We start from the raw sequence: 12,408 nt of genomic DNA on the forward strand, positions 1-12,408 counted from the left end.
CCCCTCCACAGTGAGAGAGAATTTGAGTCCAAGGAGAGGTTTCACATGTACCCATTCAGATGGAGACGTTTATTCTCAGAGAGGTAGGTCAAGCGTAGGGCCTCGTATAAGAGAGATGCCTTATCGTGGCTACGAGGTACACATAAAATTGGCCATTTTTATGCGCTAAAAGCTCTCATTTTTCATATTTTCAGTGCAGTAATGCAGTTCAAATTTTGTGTTTTCAAGTTTGCATGTTTTGGCGCTGCAGTGTGCTGCCCTATTTACTTAAATATATACGAGTTGGCGACTCTGGGTTCAGCACCTGTTCACACTGTGTCTATGTTTGGATGTGCAGATCAGGTTTTTTGAAATGTATTCTCTAGCCTTCTGATCGTGCACTCCCCGCCTCCTAGCTTCAGGTGTTTTAATTATAATAGGTCCAATACCCCTCCACAGTGAGAGAGAATTTGAGTCCAAGGAGAGGTTTCACATGTACCCATTCAGATGGAGACGTTTATTCTCAGAGAGGTAGGTCAAGCGTAGGGCCTCGTATAAGAGAGATGCCTTATCGTGGCTACGAGGTACACCTAAAATTGGCCATTTTTATGCGCTAAAAGCTCTCATTTTTCATATTTTCAGTGCAGTAATGCAGTTCAAATTTTGTGTTTTCAAGTTTGCATGTTTTGGCGCTGCAGTGTGCTGCCCTATTTACTTAAATATATACGAGTTGGCGACTCTGGGTTCAGCACCTGTTCACACTGTGTCTATGTTTGGATGTGCAGATCAGGTTTTTTGAAATGTATTCTCTAGCCTTCTGATCGTGCACTCCCCGCCTCCTAGCTTCAGGTGTTTTAATTATAATAGGTCCAATACCCCTCCACAGTGAGAGAGAATTTGAGTCCAAGGAGAGGTTTCACATGTACCCATTCAGATGGAGACGTTTATTCTCAGAGAGGTAGGTCAAGCGTAGGGCCTCGTATAAGAGAGATGCCTTATCGTGGCTACGAGGTACACATAAAATTGGCCATTTTTATGCGCTAAAAGCTCTCATTTTTCATATTTTCAGTGCAGTAATGCAGTTCAAATTTTGTGTTTTCAAGTTTGCATGTTTTGGCGCTGCAGTGTGCTGCCCTATTTACTTAAATATATACGAGTTGGCGACTCTGGGTTCAGTACCTGTTCACACTGTGTCTATGTTTGGATGTGCAGATCAGGTTTTTTGAAATGTATTCTCTAGCCTTCTGATCGTGCACTCCCCGCCTCCTAGCTTCAGGTGTTTTAATTATAATAGGTCCAATACCCCTCCACAGTGAGAGAGAATTTGAGTCCAAGGAGAGGTTTCACATGTACCCATTCAGATGGAGACGTTTATTCTCAGAGAGGTAGGTCAAGCGTAGGGCCTCGTATAAGAGAGATGCCTTATCGTGGCTACGAGGTACACATAAAATTGGCCATTTTTATGCGCTAAAAGCTCTCATTTTTCATATTTTCAGTGCAGTAATGCAGTTCAAATTTTGTGTTTTCAAGTTTGCATGTTTTGGCGCTGCAGTGTGCTGCCCTATTTACTTAAATATATACGAGTTGGCGACTCTGGGTTCAGCACCTGTTCACACTGTGTCTATGTTTGGATGTGCAGATCAGGTTTTTTGAAATGATAAGCATAATAACAGACGCGGATTCTTTACTGTAAGAGCAGTGAGACTATGGAACTCTCTGCCGTATGATGTTGTAATGAGTGATTCATTACTTAAATTTAAGAGGGGACTGGATACCTTTCTGGAAAAGTATAATGTTACAGGGTATATACACTAGATTCCTCGATAGGGCGTTGATCCAGGGAACTAGTCTGATTGCCGTATGTGGAGTCGGGAAGGAATTTTTTTCCCCAATGTGGAGCTTACTCTTTGCACATGGGGTTTTTTTGCCTTCCTCTGGATCAACATGTTAGGTTAGGCTATGGGTTGAACTAGATGGACATATAGTCTTCCTTCAACCTTAATAACTATGTAACTATGTAACTATGTAACATATACCCATCATACACATCCTCCATTCCGTAGTCCTGAGCCCATATACCCATCATTCATATCCTCCATACCATAGTCCCATGCCCATAGACCCATGATACATATCCTCTATCCCATAGTCCTGTGCTCATACACCCATCACCCATTCTCCATTCCATAGTCCCGTGCCCATATACCCATCCTCCATCCCATAGTCCTGTGCCCATATACCCATCATACATATCCTCCATCCCATAGTCCCATGCCCATATACCCATCACACATCCTCCATTCCATAGTCCCGTGCCCATATACCCATCACGCATCCTCCATCCCATAGTTTCATGCCCATATACCCATTATGACATCATCTTCGCCATGGCAACCATTCTGACATCACCATCGCCATGGCAACTTATTTTGACATTATCATCACCATGGCAACCATTATGACATAACCGTCACCATTACAACCTATTATTACATCATTTTCACCATAGCAACCATTATGATATCACTGTCACCATTGCAATACATTATGACATCATTGTCGCCATGGCAACTATTATGACATCATATTCGCCATGGCAACCTTTACATCATCATCGCCATGGCAACCATTGTGACATCATTGACACACACACTCGTTTTTATATATATATATAGATTTTCTAATAAATATTATTGTATATTTATTATTCTGTGGTCTCTTGTTACTTCGTTTACTTTCTAGTTTTGATATATTATTTGGAGTTCTCTACTTTTGTGATTATATTTCGGTTACATGTTGGGAGAGCTTGACCACAATATGCTCTCAGCCCTAATACATAAATTGTGCCTTTTGATTACTGTTTAAGTTTAAATCTCCAAGGATTCCCAAACTTTTACATAGGCCCAATGTCATGCTGCTGCGGTGCAGTATAGCGCAAGCTCCACCAGAGGGAGCTTGAGAGGGAATTGTTGTGAATTCTGTGGCTGAGTTCACTTCTGTGGTCACAAGTGGTATTGCAGTCTCTGGGCTTCCTCCCTCAGGTGTTTTGGTGAGCTCGTTGGCTGCCTTGCTATTTAGCTCCACCTGAGTCTGTCTTCCTTGCTCCTTGTCAATGTTCCAGTGTTGGATCTGAGCTACTGCATCTTTCCTTGGGCCTGCTGCTCTGCTAGATAAGTGCTTCTAGTTTGTTTTCTGTTTTTTCTGTCCAGCTTGCTATTAATTTTTGCTGGAAGCTCTGAGAAGCAAAGGGGTGCACCGCCGTGCTGTTAGTTCGGCACGGTGGGTCTTTTTGCCCCTTTGCGTGGTTTTCGTTTTAGGGTTTTTTGTAGACTGCATAGTTCTCTTTGCTATCCTCGCTCTGTCTAGAATATCGGGCCTCACTTTGCTGAATCTATTTCATTCCTACGTTTGTCTTTTCATCTTGCTAACAGTCATTATATGTGGGGGGCTGCCTATTCCTTTGGGGTATTTCTCTGAGGTAAGTCAGGCTTGTATTTCTATCTTCAGGCTAGTCAGCTCCTCAGGCAGTGCCGAGTTGCATAGGTAGTGATAGGCGCAATCCACTGCTGCTTATAGTTGTGTGAGGATAGATCAGGTACTGCAGTCTACAGAGATTCCACGTCTCAGAGCTCGTCCTATTGTTTTTGGTTATTGCCAGATCTCTGTATGTGCGCTGATTACTGCACGCTGTGTTGCCTGATTGCCAGCCATAACAGTACAAGGAGCCTTCCAATGATTCCCAATAGAGGGAAAAAAGAAATCCTGACATCATTTTTTTTTCTTAGCTCTGTCTTCAGTCTTTTTTTTCCCCTAGACATTAGAGTGCTTCAGGACACAGGTGTGGACATGGATATTCAGGCTCTGTGCTCCTCAATGGATAATCTCGTTGTAAATGTACAAAAGATTCAAGATACTATTGATCAGAAATCGATGCTAGAACCAAGAATTCCGATTCCTGATTTGTTTTTTGGTGACAGAACTAAGTTCCTGAGCTTCAGAAATAATTGTAAGCTATTTTTGGCCTTGAAACCTCATTCTTCTGGTAATCCTATTCAACAGGTTTTGATTATTATTTCTTTTTTGCGCGGCGACCCACAGGACTGGGCGTTTTCTCTTGCACCAGGAGATTCTGCATTGAGTAATGTTGATGCATTTTTCCAGGCGCTGGGATTGCTTTACGATGAGCCTAATTCAGTGGATCAGGCTGAGAAAAATCTGCTGGCTTTATGCCAGGGTCAGGATGATGTAGAAGTATATTGTCAGAAATTTAGGAAGTGGTCAGTACTCACTCTGTGGAATGAATCTGCACTAGCGGCTTTGTTCAGAAAGGGTCTCTCTGAAGCTCTTAAGGATGTAATGGTGGGATTTCCTATGCCTGCTGGTTTGAATGAGTCTATGTCCTTGGCCATTCAGATCGGTCGTCGCTTGCGCGAGCGTAAATATGTGCACCATCTGGCGGTATTGTCTGAGAGTAAACCTGAGCCTATGCAGTGCGACAGGACTATGACTAAAGTAGAACGGCAAGAATACAGACGTCTGAACAGGCTGTGTTTCTACTGTGGTGATTCCACTCATGCTATTTCTAATTGTCCTAAGCGCACTAGGCGGTTCGATAGCTCTGCCGTTATTGGTACTGTACAGTCCAAATTCCTTTTGTCCATTACCTTAATGTGCTCTTTGTCATCGTATTCTGTCATGGCGTTTGTGGATTCAGGCGCTGCCCTGAATCTGATGGATTTGGATTATGCTAAACGTTGTGGATTTTTTTTGGAGCCTTTGCGGTGTCCTGTTCCGTTGAGAGGAATTGATGCTACACCTTTGGCCAAGAATAAGCCTCAGTACTGGGCCCAGCTGACCATGTGCATGGCTCCTGCACATCAGGAAGTTATTCGCTTTCTGGTACTGCATAATTTGCATGATGTGGTCGTGTTGGGGTTGCCATGGCTACAAACCCATAATCCAGTATTGGATTGGAACTCTATGTCGGTAACCAGCTGGGGTTGTCAGGGAGTACATGGTGATGTTCCATTTTTGTCTATTTCGTCATCCATTCCTTCTGACATCCCAGAGTTCTTGTCGGACTTTCAGGATGTATTTGAAGAGTCCAAGTCTGATGCCCTACCTCCGCATAGGAATTGTGATTGTGCTATCGATTTGATTCCTGGTAGTAAATTCCCTAAGGGTCGTTTATTTAATTTGTCCCTACCTGAACACACCGCTATGCGCAGTTATGTGAAGGAGTCCCTGGAGAAGGGACATATTCGCCCATCGTCGTCACCATTGGGAGCAGGGTTCTTTTTTGTAGCCAAGAAGGATGGTTCGCTAAGACCGTGTATTGATTACCGCCTTCTTAATAAGATCACTGTTAAGTTTCAGTATCCCTTGCCATTGATTTCTGACTTGTTTGCTCGGATTAAGGGGGCTAGTTGGTTTACTAAGATTGATCTTCGTGGTGCGTATAATCTGGTGAGAATCAGGCAGGGAGATGAATGGAAAACGGCATTTAATACGCCCGAGGGTCATTTTGAGTATCTGGTGATGCCGTTCGGACTTGCCAATGCTCCATCTGTTTTTCAGTCTTTTATGCATGACATTTTCCGTGAGTATCTGGATAAATTCTTGATTGTTTACTTGGATGACATTTTGATCTTCTCAGATGATTGGGAGTCTCATGTGAAGCAAGTCAGAATGGTTTTCCAGGTACTGCGTGCTAATTCCTTGTTCGTGAAGGGATCAAAGTGTCTCTTCGGTGTGCAGAAAGTTTCATTTTTGGGGTTCATCTTTTCCCCTTCTACTATCGAGATGGATCCGGTTAAGGTTCAGGCCATCCAGGATTGGACTCAGCCGACATCTCTAAAAAGTCTGCAGAAATTCCTGGGCTTTGCTAATTTTTATCGTCGCTTCATCTGTAATTTTTCTAGCATTGCCAGACCATTGACCGATTTGACCAAGAAGGGTGCTGATTTGGTTAATTGGTCTTCTGCTGCCGTGGAAGCTTTTCAGGAGTTGAAGCGTCGTTTTTGCTGTGCCCCTGTGTTGTGTCAACCTGATGTTTCTCTTCCGTTCCAGGTCGAGGTTGATGCTTCTGAGATTGGTGCAGGGGCGGTTTTGTCACAGAGAGGTTCTGGTTGCTCAGTGTTCAAACCATGTGCTTTCTTTTCCAGGAAATTTTCTGCTGCTGAGCGTAATTATGATGTGGGCAACCGAGAGTTGCTGGCCATGAAGTGGGCATTCGAGGAGTGGCGTCATTGGCTTGAGAGTGCTAAGCATCGCGTGGTGGTTTTGACTGATCATAAGAACCTTACTTATCTTGAGTCTGCCCAGCGCTTGAATCCTAGACAGGCCCGTTGGTCGTTATTTTTTGCTCGTTTTGATTTTGTGATTTCATACCTTCCGGGCTCTAAAAATGTGAAGGCGGATGCTCTGTCTAGGAGTTTTGTGCCCGACTCTCCGGGGTTATCTGAGCCGGCGAGTATCCTCAAGGAAGGAGTCATTGTGTCTGCCATCTCCCCTGATTTGCGGAGAGTGTTGCAGAAATTTCAGGCTAATAAACCTGATCGTTGTCCGGCCGAGAAACTGTTCGTCCCTGATAGGTGGACTAGTAAAGTTATCTCTGAACTTCATTGTTCGGTGCTGGCCGGTCATCCAGGAATCTTTGGTACCAGGGAGTTGGTTGCTAGATCCTTCTGGTGGCCATCTCTGTCACGGGATGTGCGTGCTTTTGTGCAGTCCTGTGGAATTTGTGCTAGGGCTAAGCCCTGCTGTTCACGTGCCAGTGGGTTGCTTTTGCCCTTGCCGGTCCCGAAGAGGCCTTGGACACATATTTCGATGGATTTCATTTCTGACCTTCCCGTTTCTCAAAAAATGTCGGTCATTTGGGTGGTCTGTGATCGCTTTTCTAAAATGGTCCATCTGGTGCCCTTGGTTAAATTGCCTTCCTCCTCTGATTTGGTGCCTTTGTTCTTCCAGCATGTGGTTCGTTTACATGGCATTCCTGAGAATATTGTTTCTGACAGAGGTTCCCAGTTTGTCTCGAGGTTCTGGCGAGCCTTTTGTGGTAGGATGGGCATTGACCTATCTTTCTCCTCAGCCTTCCATCCTCAGACTAATGGCCAGACCGAACGAACCAATCAGACCTTGGAAACATATCTGAGATGTTTTGTTTCCGCTGACCAGGATGATTGGGTGTCATTTTTGCCGTTGGCTGAGTTCGCCCTTAATAATCGGGCCAGCTCGGCTACCTTGGTCTCTCCATTTTTCTGCAATTCTGGGTTCCATCCTCGTTTCTCTTCAGGACAGGTTGAGTCTTCGGACTGTCCTGGTGTGGATTCTGTGGTGGACAGGTTGCAGCAGATCTGGACTCAGGTAGTGGACAATTTGACCTTGTCCCAGGAGAAGGCTCAGCTTTTCGCTAATCGCAGACGCCGTGTGGGACCCCGACTTCGTGTTGGGGATCTGGTTTGGTTATCTTCTCGTCATATTCCTATGAAGGTTTCCTCTCCTAAATTTAAACCTCGTTTTATTGGTCCGTATAGGATTTCTGAGATTCTCAATCCGGTGTCTTTTCGTCTGATCCTCCCAGACTCCTTTTCCATACATAATGTATTCCATAGGTTGTTGTTGAGGAGATACGTGGCACCTATGGTTCCATCTGTGGAGCCTCCTGCCCCTGTTTTGGTGGAGGGGGAATTGGAGTATATTGTGGAGAAGATTTTGGATTCTCGTGTCTCTAGACGGAAACTCCAGTATCTGGTCAAATGGAAGGGTTATGCTCAGGAAGATAATTCCTGGGTTTTTGCCTCTGATGTCCATGCCCCAGATCTTGTTCGTGCCTTTCATGTGGCTCATCCTGGTCGGCCTGGGGGTTCTGGTGAGGGTTCGGTGACCCCTCCTCAAGGGGGGGGTACTGTTGTGAATTCTGTGGCTGAGTTCACTTCTGTGGTCACAAGTGGTATTGCAGTCTCTGGGCTTCCTCCCTCAGGTGTTTTGGTGAGCTCGTTGGCTGCCTTGCTATTTAGCTCCACCTGAGTCTGTCTTCCTTGCTCCTTGTCAATGTTCCAGTGTTGGATCTGAGCTACTGCATCTTTCCTTGGGCCTGCTGCTCTGCTAGATAAGTGCTTCTAGTTTGTTTTCTGTTTTTTCTGTCCAGCTTGCTATTAATTTTTACTGGAAGCTCTGAGAAGCAAAGGGGTGCACCGCCGTGCTGTTAGTTCGGCAAGGTGGGTCTTTTTGCCCCTTTGCGTGGTTTTCGTTTTAGGGTTTTTTGTAGACTGCATAGTTCTCTTTGCTATCCTCGCTCTGTCTAGAATATCGGGCCTCACTTTGCTGAATCTATTTCATTCCTACGTTTGTCTTTTCATCTTGCTAACAGTCATTATATGTGGGGGGCTGCCTATTCCTTTGGGGTATTTCTCTGAGGTAAGTCAGGCTTGTATTTCTATCTTCAGGCTAGTCAGCTCCTCAGGCAGTGCCGAGTTGCATAGGTAGTGATAGGCGCAATCCACTGCTGCTTATAGTTGTGTGAGGATAGATCAGGTACTGCAGTCTACAGAGATTCCACGTCTCAGAGCTCGTCCTATTGTTTTTGGTTATTGCCAGATCTCTGTATGTGCGCTGATTACTGCACGCTGTGTTGCCTGATTGCCAGCCATAACAGGGAAGTAAGACTCCGAACACAGAGAAGCACCACAGAGCAGCAGCACAGGTGCCATCAAGTGGCAAGAGAGTGGTCAGACAAGCCGAGTCAAAAAACAGAGGCAGAAGTACTAAAGGGATCAGCAGTACACGTGGTCAGGAACAAGACAGGAGATTCAGCAATGGACAGGAGCAGATAAGACAGAGTCAGAAGGCAGAAGCAAGTCCGAATACAAGCCAAGTCAGAAACCAGAAAACCAAACCGACAAACAGGGAAACATTGGGAAAAGGGCAGACAGAGGGAGTCAACAGACATGGGGCAAGTCAGGGATCCCAGCAGGACAAATCAAGGGCTACCAGAGTCAGGTACACATGCCGAAGGCAGAACTATTGCTTACACCGCCAGCAGGATGCATAGGAGCTAAATAGCAAACCTGAACCCAGAATGAGGCAGAGAAACGTTAACCCTTGACATGATCTGCCCAGAAAAAGGGCAGACAGGATTATGGCCTGGAACGGATCATGACAGTACCATCCTCTCAAGGGGGGCCACTGGACCCCCAGGCTTCCTAGGATAACGTGCATGAAATGCCTGAACCAATCGATCAGCATGGACAGATCGTGCTGGGATCCAAGATTGATCTTCAGGACCATAACCCTTCCAATGGTGAGACCGAAGGGCATGACCAAATTTTCAAACAGACCCTCGGAGGCAAGAAATGCCGTTTTCCACTCATCCCCTTCCTGAATGCGGATAAGGTGTCTTATCAATGGCAACGATATGGATGAGAGTCTCTAGCCTAATTGTCCCTAACTTTAACTTGGACACCAGACTAGAGTCAATGAAGTTCATGGAAGATCCACAGACCACAAACCCTGAAGTGGTCACAAAACCACCTCCATAACACAGTTCCATTTCTAACAAAACTTTATGAAATGATGAAAATAGTACCTGAGAGTCAGGAAGACCTCCTAGACCATCATCCAGACTCGGCAGCTTGTTACTCGATGGACAAGAGGGGCAGTCCTTCTTCCAATGTCCCAGGTCTCCACAATAAAAACATAATTTCCCATCATGTTGTCATTCCCTCTCCTTCTCCTTGAAGTTGGTGGCACCAACTTCCATAGTCTCCTTGAATAACATCACCTCAGACTCGGCAGGCAATACAGGAATCTCAAGCTAGATAATTCCTCTCTCCCATAACCTCTGGTCCATACGAATGGCCTGGTTCATGGCCTCCTGCAGGGAACTGGGTGGCCTATGAAGGGCCAGTGCATCCTTGAGATGATCAGAAAGTCCTCTCTCAAACAGGCATCTCAGAGCAGAGTCACCCCAAGCCACTTCAACAGACCACCGCCTAAACTCAGAACAATACTGTTCAGCAGTGAGTTAATTCTGGGAGAGACCCATGATCATGTCCTCTGCTACCCTGAACCGGTCTGGTTCATCATAAATCAGTCCCAAAGCCTCAAAGAATCTGTCCACAGACACACATTCAGCGGCAGAAGCAGGTAAAGAGAAAGCCTATAGCTGAGGTCCCTCCCACAGTAAGGAAATGATTATCCCCACCCGCAGACTCTCATCTCCAGAAGATCGGGGTCGAAGAGAAAAAAAAGCTTGCAACTCTTCTTAAAAGTATGGAATCTCTCCCTCTCCCCGGAGAAGGTATCTGGGATCTTGACTGTAGGTTCAGGAGAGTGCAATGGAACATCAACAGTGATAGAGTGCTTACAGTCAGTCTGCAACGATTTTACTGTGTCAGAAAGCTCCCTTTGCAGGTGGTTATGAGATGAGGCCAAGGCTCTTTGTTCCACAAACAGGTCTTGTATCATCACTGTCAAACTGTCCATTTGATCCACCAAGGTATGGAGCGTATCCATAGCAAACAGAGCATAGAAAAAATGAAGAAATCCCTTTAATTGTATGGGTCAGCTATAATGTCATGCTGCTGCGGTGCAGTATAGCGCAACCTCCACCAGAGGGAGCTTGAGAGGGAAGTGAGACTGTATACACAGAGAAGAACCACAGAGCAGCAGCACAGCTGCCACCAAGTGGCGAGAGAGTGATCAGACAAGCTGAGTCAAAAAACAGAGGCAGAAGTACTAAAGGGATCAGCAGTACACGTGGTCAGGAACAAGCCAGGAGGTTCAGCAACAATCAGGAGCGGATAAGACAAAGTCAGAAGGCAGAAGCAAGTCCAAATACAAGCCAAGTCAGAAACCCGAGAATCAAACTGACAAACAGGGAACGCTGGGAAAAGGGCAGACAGAGGGAGTCAACAGACATAGGGCAAGTCAGGGATCACAGCAGGACAAATCAAGGGCTACCAGAGTCAGGTTCACACGCCGAAGTCAGAACTATAGCTGACACCGCCAGAATGATGCATAGGAGCTAAATAGCAAACTTGAACCCAGAATGAGGCAGAGCAAAGTTAACCCTTGACATGATCCACCCAGAAAAAGGGCAGACAGGATTAAACCCTGGAATGGATCATAACACCCATTTTCCCTTTTGTAATTTTTAACATGTAAAACATGACAATATATACTGCTCAAAAAAATAAAGGGAATACTTAAACAACAAAATATAACTCCAAGTAAATCAAACTTCTGTGAAATCAAACTGTACACTTAGTAAGCAATACTGTTTGACAATCAATTTCACATCAATGTGCAAATGGAATAGACAACAGATGGAAATTATTGGCAATTATCAAGACACACTCCATAAAGAAGTGGTTCTGCAGGTGGGGACCACAGACCACATCTCAGTACCAATGCTTTCTGGCTGATCTTTTGGCCGCTTTTGAATGTTGGTTGTGCTTTCACACTCATGGTAGCATGAGATGGACTCTATAACCTACACAAGTGTCTCAGGTAGTGGAGCTCATCCAGGATGGCACATCAATGTGAGCTGTGGCAAGACTGTTTGCTGTGTCTGTCAGCGTAGTGTCCAGAGGCTAGAGGCACTACCAGGACACAGGCGAGTACACCAAGAGACGTAGAGGGGGCTGTAGGAGGGCAACAACACAGCAGCAGAACCGCTATCTCAGCCTTTGTGCAAGGAGGAACAGGAAGAGCACTGCCAGAGCCCTGCAAAATGACCTCCAGCAGGCCACAAATGTGCATGTGTCTGCACAAATGTTTAAAAGCAGACTCCATGATGATGGTCTGAGTGCCTGACATCCACAGATGGGGGTTGTGCTCACAGCCCAACACCGTGCAGGACGCTTGGCATTTGCCACAGAACACTAGGATTGGCAAATTCGCCACTGGCGCCCTGTGCTCTTCACAGATGAAAGCAGGTTCACACTGAGCACATATGATAGACGTGACAGAGTCTAGAGACGCTGTGCAGAGCAATCTGCTGCCTGCAACATCCTTCATAATGACCAGTTTGGCAGTGGGTCAGTATTGTTGTGGGGTTGCATTTCATTTGAGGGCCGGGCAGCCCTCTATGTGCGCGACAGATGTAGCCTGACTGCCATTAGGTACCAAAATGAGATCATCAGACCCCTTGTGAGACCATATGCTGGTGCGGTTGGCCCCAGGTTCCTCCTAATGCAGGACAATGCCAGACCTCATGGGGCTGGAGTGTGTCAGCAGTTCTTGCAAGATGAAATCATTGAAGCTATGTACTGGACCGCCTGTTCCCCAGAATCCGATTGAACACATCTAGCACATCATGTCTCGCACCATCCACCAACGTCACGTTGCACCACAGATTGTCCAGGACTTGGCGGATGCTTTAGTCCAGGTCTGGGAGGAGATTCCTCAGGAGACCATCCGCCGCCT

Source organism: Ranitomeya imitator, chromosome 5, assembly GCF_032444005.1.
Source record: "Ranitomeya imitator isolate aRanImi1 chromosome 5, aRanImi1.pri, whole genome shotgun sequence".
Classification (NCBI taxonomy): domain Eukaryota; kingdom Metazoa; phylum Chordata; class Amphibia; order Anura; family Dendrobatidae; genus Ranitomeya; species Ranitomeya imitator.